The 19,763-nt window shown below is 39.1% G+C and overlaps 1 protein-coding gene across 6 annotated transcripts in view; it reads right to left on the bottom strand.

The window, feature by feature from the left end:
- The window catches only part of HDAC7 (histone deacetylase 7), a 288,082-nt gene that overhangs the window by 135,119 nt on the left and 133,200 nt on the right, over positions 1–19,763 (bottom strand). The gene's annotated exons all lie outside the window — the stretch shown is intronic.

Here is a 19,763-nt window from a genome sequence, read left to right as displayed (position 1 = left end):
TTTTTGTATATTCGAGTTTCTTTTTGTGCCTTATGGACATTACATCTATAAGCCAACCTCCAGACTGTACAGCACACACAAGTAGGAAGTACCTCTCTCTCCTCACAGGAGGGAGTCCAAAACAGTGACCACTTTTATACTGAACAAGGATTAAAGGAGTAGGACAGTGGGGCCTCCTACAGATCAGGGAGGGATCTGCATGCAGAGAGGTTTATTTTAGTTGTTATTCGATAGCAAGATATTATATAGATATTATTAGTGCACTGACCTCTTTTTTAAAGTTATCTATATACATGTATAATCAATCATGCAGTGCAGCAAACTTAAAATAGGAAACAAAATAAAAATGTGAGTATATAGATCAACTGTAGGCTGTAGTGGTATTATGTGCTTGGATTGTTCCTTTAAGTAGTCCTTTTATTAAGAAGGAATTGTTAATGTTGCATTTACCTGTCAACATGTAGGGGAGGTGTTTGCGGTGTTCTTTTAGTTTATGTCCCAACACTAAATATTTTGGGGTATATATCATCATCATAATGCTAGTATTATGATCAGGTCAATATTGTTAACATCTCATTGGCGACTATAATGTTATATTTCCTAAATCTTACTATTACAATAGAAGTGACTTTATGCCATTTATTAACATTAAAACTATCCTATTCTATATAATTTTATGATACCTGCAGTTTCTGCAGTGACAAGAAGTAAGACTTTCTCCAGCAGTGTTCAGCAGTTCTTTTTTGGAGGTATTGGGTTAGCCTGGTGTGCCAAGGTTGTAGTTGGAGTTGTAGAGTGAGGTTGCAGGGTTAGGGCAGGTGAGGTTTGAGATGGGTAAAAGGAGAGTTTGGGGTTTGGTGGAAAATTGCTGTGGGTCACAACCGTGGAGCTTTCTGTGAGATTGATGAGCTAAGGTTGGTATAATTTGGGTATGGGGTATGCCGATGTCAAAGGTCAGCAGACAAAGGAAATGAAACATTGGAGGTGGTACAGAGATTGATGAAGAGATCAAGAATGTTTCCCACTGTATAAGTTGCTGAATTAGACCATTGCACAAGGCCAAAGGAGGTTGCAGAGAGCGACGAGAGGCATCAGGGCAGTTGGGGTTGTTGATTTAGATGTTTAAGTCCCTATGTATAAGGAAAGGAGTGCTAGAAAAGAGGAAATCAAATATGTCCCATCCCAGAAATCATACCTCAAGGATACAACTACGTTTCTTTCACTCTTGGCAGATATAGAGATTCCACCAGGCGACTTCTGGTTGGTGACCATGGATGTTCAATCTCTGTATACATCCATTGATCATGTAAGAGGGATTGAGGCAGTAGACTGGACACTAAGCAAAGATCCATTATTGACCCAACAGGGGGAGACAAGACAATATATCAGGGAACTACTGACCTTCATTCTAACAGAGAACTACTTTTTATTTGGTGACAAGTATTACAAGCAGATTAAAGGGACTGCTATGGGCTCGAATGTCGCTCCAACATATGCTAATATTTACATGAATCGTATGGAGGAAACTTGCATCTATCCGCATCCGTTATTTTCAAAATGTCTAGTCTGGAAAAGATATATAGACGACGTATTCATATGTTGGAGCGGCACGAGGGCCCACTTACAAGAATTTTTTGACTCACTAAATACACTGGATGTTAACATTAAATTTACCATGTATTGTGACATTACGACTGTTCCCTTTCTGGATGTCCAGGTCCAGAGGACTTGCAACCACCTGCAGAGTGACTTGTATATAAAACCCACTGACCGTAACAATCTACTGACATACTCCAGTTTCCATCCGACGCATTTAAAAAATGGGTTACCATACAGCCAATTACTAAGGGTGAAAAGAATAGTCTCTCAGGAGGATAAGGTGATCACGGGCTTGGATTATATGGCCAAAAAATTTATAGAGAGGGGATATCCTGCACATGTGGTTGATAACCAGCGACAGAGGGTTGATACCCTTTCCCGACAAGATACCCTATCGGGCATCAGGACTACAGAAAAAGTAGAAAGACTTACACTTGTCACACCATACACCCCACTCAATAGGGACATAAGACAAATTATATTAAAGCACTGGCAACTTTTCCAGGGAGATACCCAACTACCCCCGATATTTCAACAACCTCCGCTCTTTGCCTATCAGAGGGCCTCTAATCTGAGGGACATGGTAGTGAGGTCTGACATTGGTTCCTCTAAGAAACAAACTAGGTTTTTCTCAGAACCCAAGAAGGGCACTTTTCCTTGTCTTAACTGTTCACATTGTAACAGTGTCATTAAGGGGGAATATTTTGTCCATCCTAGATCAGGCAAAAAATTTTTTGTTAAGGATTATTACACATGCAACTCAGACTTTGTCGTGTATGCTCTAAAGTGTCCCTGTGGGCTCCTTTATGTGGGGGAGACCATCAGGCCAGTGAAAGAGCGGATAGGGGAGCACAAAAGGAGCATCAGGGCAGCATTATTACACAATAAAGTGGAAGCTCCGGTACCTAGACACTTTAAAATGCATAATCACAACGTGAATCAGTTGAGGTTTCAAATCCTAGACAGAATCCCACCCCTACGAAGGGGGGGAGACAGACAGAAACTCTTACTCCAGAGAGAAACTAAATGGATTAGCATCTTGGAGACTCTGTCACCACTAGGACTGAATGAGGATTATGATCTCAAACACTTTTTATGACATATACACTTCGGTCTCCTCAACATTGTCTGCTCTGTGATTTTGTGCTCCTTACAGGTGCTCCCCGTGACCAATTGTGGTCCGTGGCTCTCTCCTGCCAACAATTTGACTCTTCTGGGTCCGCTACCTGTCGTTATTACAGGGTCCCTCACAGACAGGGTCTAGGGACACAATGGAGTCATAATAGACAGGTCAGTTGCATTGTATCTGTTATCTGTAATTTTTTTACATTTCCCCCTGTTTTTTGTATATAAAAAATTTTTTTTGAAATTAATTTTTTGAAAATTATAACTATGTATTTATAAAATATATTTTTCTCTTGGAGTATATAATAGTTGTTCTTTTTTCCTCACACAGCTGGTTATCCAACTAGCTTTCTTGCACCAAGATTACACTTTCCCCTCTTGATCTCCTGTTACAGGTGAGCATCAACTATTACACTGTTCTGTGTTTTAAGTGTATGCAAGACGGTTCAGAGGATATGCATCCATTGAGGCAGTACATTTGCATTTCTGTTAACTCATTGTTAAGGATACAATTTGGGTCCTTTTTTACATTATCCACTGTCAAGTATATATTGCATATCCTCATTTACATTGTGTTTTAAAAAATTACAAGTGTATTGTATTTACAGGTATACAGTCAAGTATACAATTCTTGTCCCCTTTTGCATTGAGTTCACATCTCTACCTCTACCAAAAAGCTTTATACATATTTGTTTCTGTAATATATACTGTGTGATGCTAATAAGCTAAGGCTCTTTCCAGCTCAATATTCCGTTCAAAATGTTCGTTTTCAATAAAGTTTGGTGAAAGACGCATGACGTAATGACGCACGTATGCGTTGGAATGCGGAAGTAGGACCGTGAATTGGATACGGCAGAGTTTGCCGCTTATACTGAGGGTATTTAAACACAGATGTTTCTTTCTCCCTTGACAGCACGGACACTGGGGCCATCGAAGGGACGCATATGTCCCGAGCGCGCAGCCCATGCAGCCCATGCCCATTCACAAGGAAAGCCCTACGAGTGACTCCAATTTCGCTTCTAAACAGAGCCTGGTACAGCAGATTATCTTCATTCTCCAGAATTAGGTTTTGACCAGCCACCAGCGGATACAGGGTGGCGATCACTCTTCCTACTATCAGGAACTTGTTCCATCTCATCCCTTCCATTCAAACCATCCCTCACAGACTTCAGCATCTTCCTACTGTATACTACATAAAGAAGTGGACGACACTGGTGAGACCAACCCACAGATAGTGGGCAAACATATAGTGCACTATATACTGGACTTGTACTCTTCAGGACTTTAGCATTCTGTATATTTTTCACTTTTTCCATTTTTTCCATTTCTCTCATTTTTTCATATTTTTTCGTTTTTTCAATTTTTTCTTTTTTTCTTCTTTTTTTCTTTTTTCTCTTTTTCTCATTTTTTCGATATAGATTCTCTATATTTTTTCATATATATTTTTTTCATATATATTTTTGCATTTTTTCTCTTTTTCTCATTTGGTTACATTATTTTCATTGAACTATTCATTACACATAGGAGGATACTGTGTCTAGATATATTTGTACATAGTTGGTGTATATAAGATGAATTATGTGTTACTTTGATGAAATGCCATTAACTTTGTGAATTATCCCTATAAGCTTTGCAATAAATACTATGAATTTAAACATAGGTTTAATTATTACTTAAAATTATTTTTTTGAGTGCGGTATTCGTATTTTTGTATGATATTTATTGGAGGTTATTTGTGGGGTTATACCTCGAATACCGGCACCTAACACGTAATTGAGTGCCAGCACACATTGTTTTTTGTATATTTTTGACCCTAGTGCTGGGCACCTTTTTGTGTAACTTAACTGTTTACCCTTATAGAACTGTCATAAGATTGTTGTAAATATTGTTCTGGGTAACTGTGAATTAGAAGTTTGGTAATTTTTTCAATTGGGTTCACATTTGTTCACCTCTATATACCAGACTTGATGGCAACGTTTGCCTATACGGAGGGTGACATTAATCGTATCACCTCAGCTCTCAGAGGGGCTAGAGAATTTTTGACTAATGAGAGTGAGCGGGGGATTGCACAAAAACTAGAGAGAGATTTAAAAAGAAAAATTAGTTGGGAATTACATGTAAGCACCCTAGGCGAGTACCTGAGACAAAAGAGAATCCCAAGAGGCCTAAGAGTTAGGTTACATCCTACATTGTGTAGGGATAATACTGAACATCGTACAGTGTGGTATAAAATCTTAAATAAATGTTCAGTGGATCTTATGGTACTAACTATTGAATCCCTACAAAAAGAACTAACCAAACTGATTAAAGAAATAGCAATAGCAGAGCAGGAACTGGCAGCAGTCACTGCATCCACTGATTTAGAAACACTTAAAAAGCAAATAGAAGATAAACTGAAAGAGTACCAGAGAGAAACTGAGGAATTCAAAAAGAAAAAATTTCATAGAGACGAATTAGACTACCAAAGGGATCAGGTTTATACCTGGTACTCTAGAACAGATAACCGTTCTTTCAGACCCAACAGAGACACAACTTCACAGAGATGGCGCTCAGATACAGAAGGGGCTACATCCTCCTCCTCTGCCTCCTCATCCTCTGGAATGACTTTTTTAGAGAGAAATACAAGACAGGAAGAACCATCAGGCGGGGGGGTTTTAACAAGAGCCACACGAGAGAAAAGAACAAACCGATCGACCCAATCCAGACGCAATCTCTGATACATAATATCTCAGGTAGGCCCTTGACTCCCGTAGAGGAGGGGACCCTGAATAAGGGACTCTCCTTTGTTCCTACACCTCATGTGGAGTGGCACCAATATGATGTCAGCATGTATAAATTCTTCCGTCAACTTAAGTTACGTGCATTTTTTTCTACAGGTCAACTCACTGGGGACACAACAGCATTCACAAACAGCAACACCCAGACTACACAAGGACATCGACATGAGGAAGGAAGCAGGGAGGTTATGAGAGATACTGATTCAGAATTTGGTCCATGTTCCGTCCTTTCCCTAGACACAGGTTTGAAACCTAAAAGTACTTTTACACCACAGAACACCAATGCTTCAATTGATATATTCACCAATCTAGTTAAAAAAGATATTTACAAACTTAGGAAAAAATCTCAACATACACACAACTCTCATAGACAAAATATCAATTTCACCAAACAAGATTGGCTAAACATCAACAATTTGAAGAAAGATAACTCGATAATTATCAAACCGGCGGACAAGGGGGGAGCTTTGGTAATCATGGACCGTACATACTATATAAAAGAAATAGAATCACAATTAGCGGATGAGACGAACTACCTACCTATAAGTCAGGATCCCACACATAACCTGAAGCACACATTAGAAAGACTCAACCAATGGGCCCTCTCTAAACATATCATCTCACAGGGAGAATACAAATATATGAATGAAAAATATCCACGCATTCCAGTATTCTATACCTTGCCCAAAATCCACAAAAATCCTCTCTACCCACCAGGTAGACCTATAGTTAGCGGCACTGGGTCCATATTTCAACACCCAGCCGAGATACTGGATAAATTTCTTATCAAATATGTCCCATCCCAGAAATCATACCTCAAGGATACAACTACGTTTCTTTCACTCTTGGCAGATATAGAGATTCCACCAGGCGACTTCTGGTTGGTGACCATGGATGTTCAATCTCTGTATACATCCATTGATCATGTAAGAGGGATTGAGGCAGTAGACTGGACACTAAGCAAAGATCCATTATTGACCCAACAGGGGGAGACAAGACAATATATCAGGGAACTACTGACCTTCATTCTAACAGAGAACTACTTTTTATTTGGTGACAAGTATTACAAGCAGATTAAAGGGACTGCTATGGGCTCGAATGTCGCTCCAACATATGCTAATATTTACATGAATCGTATGGAGGAAACTTGCATCTATCCGCATCCGTTATTTTCAAAATGTCTAGTCTGGAAAAGATATATAGACGACGTATTCATATGTTGGAGCGGCACGAGGGCCCACTTACAAGAATTTTTTGACTCACTAAATACACTGGATGTTAACATTAAATTTACCATGTATTGTGACATTACGACTGTTCCCTTTCTGGATGTCCAGGTCCAGAGGACTTGCAACCACCTGCAGAGTGACTTGTATATAAAACCCACTGACCGTAACAATCTACTGACATACTCCAGTTTCCATCCGACGCATTTAAAAAATGGGTTACCATACAGCCAATTACTAAGGGTGAAAAGAATAGTCTCTCAGGAGGATAAGGTGATCACGGGCTTGGATTATATGGCCAAAAAATTTATAGAGAGGGGATATCCTGCACATGTGGTTGATAACCAGCGACAGAGGGTTGATACCCTTTCCCGACAAGATACCCTATCGGGCATCAGGACTACAGAAAAAGTAGAAAGACTTACACTTGTCACACCATACACCCCACTCAATAGGGACATAAGACAAATTATATTAAAGCACTGGCAACTTTTCCAGGGAGATACCCAACTACCCCCGATATTTCAACAACCTCCGCTCTTTGCCTATCAGAGGGCCTCTAATCTGAGGGACATGGTAGTGAGGTCTGACATTGGTTCCTCTAAGAAACAAACTAGGTTTTTCTCAGAACCCAAGAAGGGCACTTTTCCTTGTCTTAACTGTTCACATTGTAACAGTGTCATTAAGGGGGAATATTTTGTCCATCCTAGATCAGGCAAAAAATTTTTTGTTAAGGATTATTACACATGCAACTCAGACTTTGTCGTGTATGCTCTAAAGTGTCCCTGTGGGCTCCTTTATGTGGGGGAGACCATCAGGCCAGTGAAAGAGCGGATAGGGGAGCACAAAAGGAGCATCAGGGCAGCATTATTACACAATAAAGTGGAAGCTCCGGTACCTAGACACTTTAAAATGCATAATCACAACGTGAATCAGTTGAGGTTTCAAATCCTAGACAGAATCCCACCCCTACGAAGGGGGGGAGACAGACAGAAACTCTTACTCCAGAGAGAAACTAAATGGATTAGCATCTTGGAGACTCTGTCACCACTAGGACTGAATGAGGATTATGATCTCAAACACTTTTTATGACATATACACTTCGGTCTCCTCAACATTGTCCGCTCTGTGATTTTGTGCTCCTTACAGGTGCTCCCCGTGACCAATTGTGGTCCGTGGCTCTCTCCTGCCAACAATTTGACTCTTCTGGGTCCGCTACCTGTCGTTATTACAGGGTCCCTCACAGACAGGGTCTAGGGACACAATGGAGTCATAATAGACAGGTCAGTTGCATTGTATCTGTTATCTGTAATTTTTTTACATTTCCCCCTGTTTTTTGTATATAAAAATTTTTTTTTGAAATTAATTTTTTGAAAATTATAACTATGTATTTATAAAATATATTTTTCTCTTGGAATATATAATAGTTGTTCTTTTTTCCTCACACAGCTGGTTATCCAACTAGCTTTCTTGCACCAAGATTACACTTTCCCCTCTTGATCTCCTGTTACAGGTGAGCATCAACTATTACACTGTTCTGTGTTTTAAGTGTATGCAAGACGGTTCAGAGGATATGCATCCATTGAGGCAGTACATTTGCATTTCTGTTAACTCATTGTTAAGGATACAATTTGGGTCCTTTTTTACATTATCCACTGTCAAGTATATATTGCATATCCTCATTTACATTGTGTTTTAAAAAATTACAAGTGTATTGTATTTACAGGTATACAGTCAAGTATACAATTCTTGTCCCCTTTTGCATTGAGTTCACATCTCTACCTCTACCAAAAAGCTTTATACATATTTGTTTCTGTAATATATACTGTGTGATGCTAATAAGCTAAGGCTCTTTCCAGCTCAATATTCCGTTCAAAATGTTCGTTTTCAATAAAGTTTGGTGAAAGACGCATGACGTAATGACGCACGTATGCGTTGGAATGCGGAAGTAGGACCGTGAATTGGATACGGCAGAGTTTGCCGCTTATACTGAGGGTATTTAAACACAGATGTTTCTTTCTCCCTTGACAGCACGGACACTGGGGCCATCGAAGGGACGCATATGTCCCGAGCGCGCAGCCCATGCAGCCCATGCCCATTCACAAGGAAAGCCCTACGAGTGACTCCAATTTCGCTTCTAAACAGAGCCTGGTACAGCAGATTATCTTCATTCTCCAGAATTAGGTTTTGACCAGCCACCAGCGGATACAGGGTGGCGATCACTCTTCCTACTATCAGGAACTTGTTCCATCTCATCCCTTCCATTCAAACCATCCCTCACAGACTTCAGCATCTTCCTACTGTATACTACATAAAGAAGTGGACGACACTGGTGAGACCAACCCACAGATAGTGGGCAAACATATAGTGCACTATATACTGGACTTGTACTCTTCAGGACTTTAGCATTCTGTATATTTTTCACTTTTTCCATTTTTTCCATTTCTCTCATTTTTTCATATTTTTTCGTTTTTTCAATTTTTTCTTTTTTTCTTCTTTTTTTCTTTTTTCTCTTTTTCTCATTTTTTCGATATAGATTCTCTATATTTTTTCATATATATTTTTTTCATATATATTTTTGCATTTTTTCTCTTTTTCTCATTTGGTTACATTATTTTCATTGAACTATTCATTACACATAGGAGGATACTGTGTCTAGATATATTTGTACATAGTTGGTGTATATAAGATGAATTATGTGTTACTTTGATGAAATGCCATTAACTTTGTGAATTATCCCTATAAGCTTTGCAATAAATACTATGAATTTAAACATAGGTTTAATTATTACTTAAAATTATTTTTTTGAGTGCGGTATTCGTATTTTTGTATGCTAGAAAAGAGGAAGTGGGGTAGCCAGGAAGAAAAGTGTTTAACGAATAGCCTAGGATGACCGGAGGGGCGACAGATGATGGCAATTCTCAAAGGAATAGGCTTAAAGAAGCACTATATGGTCAGGAACACAAACATGTATTCCTGACCCTATAGGGTTAAAACCACCATTTAGCCCTCCTGTTTCCCTCAGGCCTCCCTAAATATAGTAAAATCTTACTTGTATTCAAGTCTGCAGCTACTTACTTTGTCCCTGTTTCCTTTAGACCTGCCCACTGCCTGCTGACAATCACTGATCCAATCACATTGCTTCCCCATAGGATTGGCTGAGACTGACAAAGAGGCAGATCAGGGGCAGAGCCAGCACAATTCAAACACAACCCTGACCAATCAGCATCTCCTCCTAGAGATGAATTGAATCAATGAATCTCTATAAGGAAAGTTCAGTGTCTGCATGCAGCAGGTGGAGACACTGAATGTTTGGATGCATTTTAGGCAGCCATGACCCAGGAAGGATCTCTAACAGCCATCTGAGGAGTGGTCAGTGAAGTTATCACTAGGCTGTAATGTAAACACTGCATTTTGCTCTAAAAAGACAGAGTTTACAGCAAAAAGCCTGAAGGGAATGATTCTACTCACCAGAACAAATTCAATAAGCTGTAGTTGTTCTGGTGACTATAGTGTCCCTTTAAATAGGCAGACGGTATGAACTTCAAAGGAAGGAAAAGATAGAGCAAGGGAGGAATGGTTGAAAGGTGCATTGAGGGGACAGAAGGATGCCTACACTGCCTCCTTTACAGTTGAGTCTGGGAGTGTAGGAGAATTGTAGTCCATCGACACATAAAGAAGCGGTAGTAGCGCCATCAGAAGGGGACAGCCAGGTCTCAGTGAGCGCTATTAGTGTGAATGAGTTTGAGACGAAGAGGTTGTGTATGGCTGTTGATTTCATATTGCTACAGATCAGATGGAACAAACTATATGAACAATCGATACTGGTATTTAGACACGAAGCATTGCTCATCTTTGAGCACCGAAAGGACAAAACATTCTGTGGTTTTGCAATAAGTTAATGGATTCAGTTGCCAGTAATTGGTAGGGAGTAAGCAACCTCTGCCATCCCAAATACTAATTGTGCTTTTAATTTTCCAGAATGCTGGCATAGCATCATGGGATATCAAACCACAGCGACTAATAGTACAAGTTGCCTATCCCTAATCAAAAAGTACAAGCATGTTACATTTCAGCTGCTATTGTCATATGATGAGATAGCTCATGGCCAAGCTGTGATATATTAGTAATTTGTAAATCGTGTAAGCATTAATGTGAGGTGTGACGTCAGTTTGAGCAGAATAACCCTGTAGGCTTTATGTTACTCATGTCTCACACCTGTCTAAAAATCTCCCTCCCATTATTGTTTTGGGTAAATTGACAAGACACCAGCTGGGTTCAGAGAGGTCCAGCCAGCATTATGTCATCTATACGTACCTCTAAAACCTGCCTAGATTATCCATTTGTAGCCATTCCTTCTTAGACAATCACTAATCATCAGTGACTGAACGTAATGTAAGCACAAATCTGGAACAATGAGAACCATATAAAATATTTATTTTTGTACTTCACGAATAATTCTTAATGGTTTTATTGACACACAATGCATAGCAACCCTTGTAATATAATGTAACTGATTAAATAATATTTAAGTTGGCTTGTGACTGCCCAAGAATTAATAATTGCTTTGGGCTGAATCTGAGACCAACTTGCATAATGTCAGGTAACACAGCAATCCTGAGAAAAAAAAATGAAAAATTACCGGTTGCTTATTCACCACAATGAGTTCTCATTCCCCCAAAAAATGCAACTTATTTTACAATGTCTGATAGGGGCTGGTTGCTGTATTTGTTATTAATAAAGCAGACATTGTGCATTGTTAATATCAACATCTAAACGTTGCAATTTGTTTTTCGAGTCATGACAATAAACAGTTTAAGAATAAACCTCTAAGTGTTTCCATACACCAGACTTGAGACATTTCACAAGTATTTACGAAAAAACTATATAGAATTGATGTCTTTTTTTTCCCTACAGAATATATTGGAAGTGTGCAGTTGTTAACTTGCCTTTATCTTATTCACACCAAGCTGTAATAGGTGTAAAGTTGAGTGAGTTAGCAGCTAGATCCAAACTGGTGATAATTTTTAGAGTCTTGCTGGCTAGTCAGTAAATGATTAAGACAAGCACAAAAAGTTACTTATTGATAAAAAAAAAAAAAACAACAACCCCCAGATGGCTTGCAATTACAAATATAAAAGGTCAGATTGTCAGCTATTTACTATGCACTGTCTTGTGGCCAACTAAGTTGGTTTTAGTTCAGCTTAGAGATTTCAGGTCCCTTGCTTCCTTTGTCCAGAATTGTAGACCTGTACCTTTAAGAATCATCAGGGCAGTCAGGTCCACTTTACACTTCGCTTAAATCCAACTTTGATAAATATTATTAGTAACAATCATTGACTTGTAGCACTCCATTACAAGTAATGCTAATCGTTTTATCTTTCTTAGGTTAATAAAATATGTACCATTGAGCTAAGTAATGGTGGTCAGCCACTGATTTAATAGGTCTGAGACCATGCTTAATTAAACACGTTGAGTTATCTTTGGAGAAAAAGTGCAGTATATAATAGAATATTAGCATTAATGGCTAGTATATCAGCCATCAGTAAAGCGCTATAACTGAAGGGGTAAAGGATAATCATCACTGCTACATGCTTTCTGGTAAGAGATATCAGCTGCTATAAGCTGTTAATAAAACATGGTCCTCTTGGTTCACTGGGTAACCAGAGAGCCTCGTTTAAGTCTAATATATAGAATCTAGTTTGAGTAAAGTGTAAATATACACTCATAGAACACGATTGCGAACATTTGCATTTGTTTTCAATTTGCAGAAGGCTAAAAAGTACATTTACAGTAGGTCGGCCTAATCATAAAAAAGTAAAATAACCACACTGATTGTACAAAGATCTACACACTGTTTTTGTTAAGAGGCCCAGATCCTCGGAGAATAAGGCAATAGGAATGATAAATGTACAGGAACCACGTCTGTATTCTGGATACTGACACAATTGTTCACACAATTTACCCTGACATAGGAAACTCCTTGCGGTGTGTTACTAAGGATGTCTGGTTTCGATTGCAGGACCAAAGCATAAGCAATGTTTACTCATGTTTTGAAGTGGTTAAACATCCCTGTACCTTTAACAAATGCCTGCGAAAGTGGCCCAGGGCAAAAGATTAAGGAATTTCATTCTTTGTTTATTGCACCGAATAAAAAAAGCAAACTTCTGCTGTCTTCACAAGCCAGTTCAAGCAACGAAGAACGTTTAATCCCCATGCTTCTGTTTTTACAGAAAGTTTGAAACATAAATCTTAAAAGTGGGACATAGATTTCTTCTTTGTGTATTAGCATCGAATTATGAAAAATAGAATTTTCCAGCAGTAACAGCGAGCCAGGCATACAAGCATTGGTGGTTGTTTTATTACCAAGGCAGATGTTTCTCCACACTTCAATTTTTTATATATACAAATTCTCTCCAGGAGAGCAATTGGGCTACACGCTTATGGAAATGGATATTCAACTGCAAAACATTCAAAAAAGAAATCGAAAGAAGGGTAACAATTCTGTAATTGTACAAATATAAAATGCTATGGCCTTAATCAAACAAGTAATTTGTATTGCAAAAAAAAAAAAGAATGATAACTTTATTATAGGGATGGTTTTCCATGTACCCCAAAATGTATGTTATGAAACATTATGTAATGGTGAGGTCACTGGCAATGCTAGGGTGAGACTGGCCTAGTGACACACTATGAGTGGCTTTAAAGGCATTTACAGGACAATGTATCTCTCCATGTTTTAGCCCAGCAACTGGAGAATCAAGATTTATTATTGGCACCCCTTTTTGTTTATTTTACTATATCATAGCTCCATTGTCAATTTTACAGTGTTTAATTTGTGGACTGTTTCTTCAAGCAGAATGTGAGGATTGGGTGAGGGATTCATTTATACTTGCGATCATAGACTGGGTATCTTCTGATCACGTATTATTATCATTGTACTAAAGCCAGTGGTCTTGGAGATGCCCTGGTCCAAGCATGTGTAAGGGATAAAGATATTGGGCATTTATTGTTCTGGTAATTAGGAGGTTATGGGGTTTGGGGACTCTTAGCCCACCATAGATCGTATTACCCCCTATCCCGGAGAAAATGGGATGGATAGAATGCAGGGGCATACTGTATCTCAGCCACTTTGTTGATTCCTCTACACCTCGTTACACATTACGGAGAAGCAGAAAATGATTGGACCCCCAAAGTAAGTTGGAGCAATGGGGGACATCCATTTAATACTTTTGAGTGATATTAATTGAGCTCTTCTTAACTTGTTACTTGATCATACTAGTTTACTGTTCTTTTTATTTATTTTTCTTTCACTTGGGCCAATTGCCACACTGAGACCTATTGCCAGTCCTCTTTGATTGATCATGTTTACTCCAATAAAAGTGGTAACAATTCTACTGCTGCTAGCTTCAAGCGCCAGAAACCCATCTCAATTCATTACAAGTAAAGCTGCCCCTCCTAATTAAAATCTTGTTTGTGAGGTTGGCAAAGCATTAATCCATCTACCTACCTATGCGACAAATCCCCAATGAAGAAAGCCATAGTAATATTATATTACTACCCCCCATGACTCCTCTCCTGCAACTGTCAAAAATGACCTACTAAGCCCTCAGTGAATACTTTTCCAACAACCTACTTCATACCCCTACTTTTACCCTTTGTGTCACTATACCCCACTCCCTCTAGAATGTAAGCTAATTGAGCAGGGCCCTCAACCCCTCTTTTTCTGTACGTCCAGTTGTCTGGTTACAATTACATGTCTGTTAGTCCATCCATTGCACAGCGCTACAGAATCTGATGGGGCTATATCAATAATAAAAAAATAATAATATATACACAAGAACTCTTGCAACCTAGCTCCAACATGTAAACCTGGAGAGCTGACAGTAAACGTGATTAACTGACCCTATCCAAGACACGTCTGCTCACCTTATACTTTTAGGAATCAGGGCAATGTCTCTCATACAGCAGCTTCTTGACAAACAGTTACATTATAACGCATAAATGAATGGAAATCATAATGTAGCAGGTTTATGCCTAAATCACGTGTGATAAAATGTGTCAGACCTGTTTCCTAGTATGTTACTGTGTCTACATGTCTGAGGATACTTTGTTTTAAACATGAATCAAAAAGGAAGTCGTATTCCCCATTTGTTGTTTTCAAAAGCATAATAACTATAGTAGTATTTCATTATAGTTCAAAATAATTTTGTAAAATATAAGGTTTTTAAGAACAAAAATGTCTGGTCAATTCAATTTGTAGTGTCTTCCTAATATTAATAACATCATGTCTATGAGGGAGAAATCAGAACTTTTGGTCAAAGTGCAATGTCGCATAGTTGTGATACTTTTTTCTCTCTCTTTTTTTTTTACAGTTTATGAAATGTCTTTACTGTTTTATTTTGTCAACATCCAACAAATGCAGCTGTTGATTGGGGACTGTAAAACACAGAACAGGGGCATGACAGGATTAACCCCTTAAGGACCAAACTTCTGGAATAAAAGGGAATCATGACATGTCACACATGTCATGTGTCCTTAACCCCTTAAGGACCAAACTTCTGGAATAAAAGGGAATCATGACATGTCACACACGTCATGTGTCCTTAAGGGGTTAAGGGGTTAAAGGAAGACTTCATTGAAATATTTTTTTTTTCATGATCACGATGATCATGATCATGATCACTATATACTTTCTCTACAAACCTCTAAAATGAACCAAACTACTCATCCATCCGCTACCACTTTATCCCACCTAGAACTAGTGCCCAGTTAAAGGACCACTCTAGTGCCAAGAAAACATACTTGTTTTCCTGGCACTAGAGTGCCCTGAGGGTGCCCCCACCCTCAGGGACCCCCTCCCGCCCGGCTCTGGAAAGGGGAAAGGGGTAAAAACTTACCTTTTTCCAGCGGTGGGCGGAGAGCTCTCCTCCTCCGATCCACCTCTTCTCCTCCCCGTCGGCTGAATGCGCACGCACGGCAAGAGCTGCGCGCGCATTCAGCCGGTCACATAGGAAAGCATTCATAATGCTTTCCTATGGACGCTTGCGTGCTCTCACTGTGATTTTCACAGTGAGAATCACGCAAGCACCTCTAGCGGCTGTCAGTGAGACAGCCACTAGAGGAAATAGGGGGAAGGCTTAACCCATTCACAAACATAGCAGTTTCTCTGAAACTGCTATGTTTATGAAAAAATGGGTTAACCCTAGAAGGACCTGGCACCCAGACCACTTCATTAAGCTGAAGTGGTCTGGGTGCCTAGAGTGGTCCTTTAAAATACTTGACTCTTACTTACCCACACTCAGTCATGCCACACACATTTCACCACTACTCTCACTGAATCCCTCTGACTACGGCTAAATTCATCTTCTACATCAGAACACTACTCCTAAGATTGGGTTGTATCCATGTCTCGGGTCTTTCATTTAGAATAGGGGCAGCTTCGGTCTCCTTCAACACTGACACTCCAGTGCATATTATTAAATGATTGGGCAGATGGAAATCCTCAGTCTACAACCAATATATTCCTCATCCCGAGAAAGAAATGAGGAAAGCTTTTAAAAGTTTGGCTTTGTAAATTTGATGCAATAAGTGTGTTTTTCTTTAATACCTTTTCACCCTCTTTGCATGAACCCGATTTACATATATTACTAATATGTTTCTGAACATATATATTATATTATTCACTCACTCACTCTCTGGGCCGGCCTAAGGCATCATGCTGCCTAGGTCCAACGATAAATTACTATGGGGGATAATGTATAATAAACACAGGTTACTGGCTATGGGGGGATAATGTATAATAAACACAGGTTACTGGCTATGGGAGGGATAATGTATAATAAACAAAGGTTACTGGCTATGGGAGGATAATGTATAATAAGCACAGGTTACTGGCTATGGGGAGGATAATGTATAATAAACACAGGTTACTGGCTATGGGGGGGATAATGTATAATAAACACAGGTTACTGGCTATGGGAGGGATAATGTATAATAAACACAGGTTACTGGCTATGGGAGGATAATGTATAATAAACATAGGTTACTGGCTATGGGGGATAATGTATAATAAACACAGGTTACTGGCTATGGGGGGGATAATGTATAATAAACACAGGTTACTGGCTATGGGGGGGATAATGTGTAATAAACAAAGGTTACTGGCTATGGGAGGGAAAATGTATAATAAACACAAGTTACTGGCTATGGGGGGGATAATGTATAATAAACACAGGTTACTGGCTATGGGGGGGTAATGTAAACACAGGTTACTGGCTATGGGGGGGGGGGGGGATAATGTATAATACACACAGGTTACTGGCTATGGAGGGATAATGTATAATAAACACAGGTTCCTGGCTATGGGGGGTAATGTATAATAAACACAGGTTACTGGCTATGGGGGGATAATGTATAATAAACACAGGTTACTGGCTATGGGGGGGTAATGTAAACACAGGTTACTGGCTATAGGGGGGATAATGTATACACAGGTTACTGGCTATGGAGGGATAATGTATAATAAACACAGGTTACTGGCTATGGGGGGATAATGTATAATAAACACAGGTTACTGGCTATGGGGGGATAATGTATAATAAACACAGGTTACTGGCTATGGAGGGATAATGTATAATAAACACAGGTTACTGGCTATGGGGGGGATAATGTATAATAAACACAGGTTACTGGCTATGGGGAGGATAATGTATAATAAACACAGGTTACTGGTTGTGGGGGATAATGTATAATAAACACAGGTTACTGGTTGTGGGGGGATAATGTATAACATAGGTTACTGGCTATGGGGGAGATAATGTATAATAAGCACAGGTTACTGGCTATGGGGGGATAATGTATAATAAACACAGGTTACTGGCTATGGGAGGATAATGTATAATAAACACAGGTTACTGGTTGTGGGGGGATAATGTATAATAAACACAGGTTACTGGTTGTGGGGGGATAATGTATAATAAACACAGGTTACTGGCTATGGGGGATAATGTATAATAAACACAGGTTACTGGCTATGGGGGGATAATGTATAATAAACACAGGTTACTGGTTGTGGGGGGATAATGTATAATAAACACAGGTTACTGGTTGTGGGGGGATAATGTATAATAAACAGAGGTTACTGGCTATGGGGGATAATGTATAATAAACACAGGTTACTGGCTATGGAGGGATAATGTATAATAAACACAGGTTACTGGCTATGGGGGGGATAATGTATAATAAACACAGGTTACTGGTTGTGGGGGATAATGTATAATAAACACAGGTTACTGGCTATGGGAGGATAATGTATAATAAGCACAGGTTACTGGCTATGGGAGGGATAATGTATAATAAACACAGGTTACTGGCTATGGAGGATAATGTATAATAAACACAGGTTACTGGCTATGGGGGATAATGTATAATAAACACAAACACACAAAAAAAAAGAATAATAAAAAAAAAGAATGCAGCTTCAGAATTAATCTAAATTGTATGCTGTCTAGAAGGTGGGTGGGTCTGGGAGGGAGGGTCTGCTGCTGATTGGCTGGAATGTGTCTGCTGACTGTGAGGTACAGGGTCAAAGTTTACTCAATGATGACGAATAGGGGGCGGGGACTATTCGCCAGCGAACCGTTCGGGACATCACTATTCAGGTATCTAAAGGCCAGTCTCACCAGTAAGGAGATACAAGCTGCATGATCTCACTGCACATCTTGTACCAAAAAAGCAAACTGCATTAAGGATATGTCAATTTATATAATTCTTGTAAATATTATCATTATGTTCTATCAATGTTCTACATATAGATTGAAATGAAAATTAGACATAACCTAAGCAATCCTGATACTGCCTTTCTCAAGGCTTACAACACATTTGTAGAAGAGGTTGGCTCCATCAATTTAGGAGGCAGATACCTTCATCAGTATATATGACAATGGAAATCTATCTTTAATATGGAGTTAATTGTTTAACTGTGAATATCACATTCATATTTTAAAAAGATTTGTGCTAACACAGTTCAAAGGATTCCAACCCATGCCAGTGCTAGTCTGGCATTTCCTCTACTCCTTAACCCAAACAAGCTCTCAAGCCTGTTTCCTGCTTGCTGTTATTGAGTAACCCTTAATAAAATGTACACCAGAAAAACAGCGCTTATCTGTGCTTCACTTGTGGCCTTTTGCTGACTTCCGTAAATAGACATATTATCTGATTGGCAAGACTAGATCAGCTTAAAAAAGCTAATACTAATAATGAAAAGACTCTTACCAGTGAAATGCAACCCTTAAATATAATGTTAAGAATGGAGTTTTGAAACCTGCAGAGTTGCACAATGATTTAACAGTAACAGAATGTAACTAGGGAGATGACGTCCACAAGGCGACAGTACAGTGATGGCTGGTAATATGAATGAAGACGGTGTTGGATTGAACCTAGTGTATGTTTGTATAGCAGGGCATGGTTTGTACTACCTGTGTGCATTCTGCTCAGACTTTGCATAATATTGGTACTGGAATGGAGCATAATAATTTGAATCAAGATCTATTGCGTGGATCTGCTTAAAGGGCTCACATATTCTCTCCAAGGCAAGATTAACATATGGTCTAATGGACCATCAGCTCCAAAACATTGCTGTTTGAAATGTCTAAATAACTGCATAAAATGTGAACTTAGATTACTGTGTAACAGTGTATTGGGTCCCATGCTCTGCCTATACACTGAGTGTTGGGTTCTGAAAATGGGTTCTAAAAGTTGGACAATCACCATGGAAACCATAGGAACAATTGAGCACATTCCACAGCAAATATGGAGCCCATTTATACTGATTCAATGCCCCTGCAGTCTAAAACAAAAAGAGAAATAATTTTGTTAAGTATTGGAATGCCTTCTAGAGCACCTCATGCTAACAGAAGTCAGGTCTGTTCCTAGAGTGGCTCACCTATCTGAGCTTACAACCATGTTCACACGGTTGCTAATCTAGATAACTGCCCTAAAGCCAAAACAAAAATAAAGAATTGTTACAGAACTC

The sequence above is a fragment of the Pelobates fuscus genome, chromosome 1 (genome assembly GCF_036172605.1).
Source record: "Pelobates fuscus isolate aPelFus1 chromosome 1, aPelFus1.pri, whole genome shotgun sequence".
NCBI lineage: Eukaryota > Metazoa > Chordata > Amphibia > Anura > Pelobatidae > Pelobates > Pelobates fuscus.
Note: the sequence above shows the minus strand (reverse complement) of the source record. Positions and strands in the feature narration are given on the sequence as shown.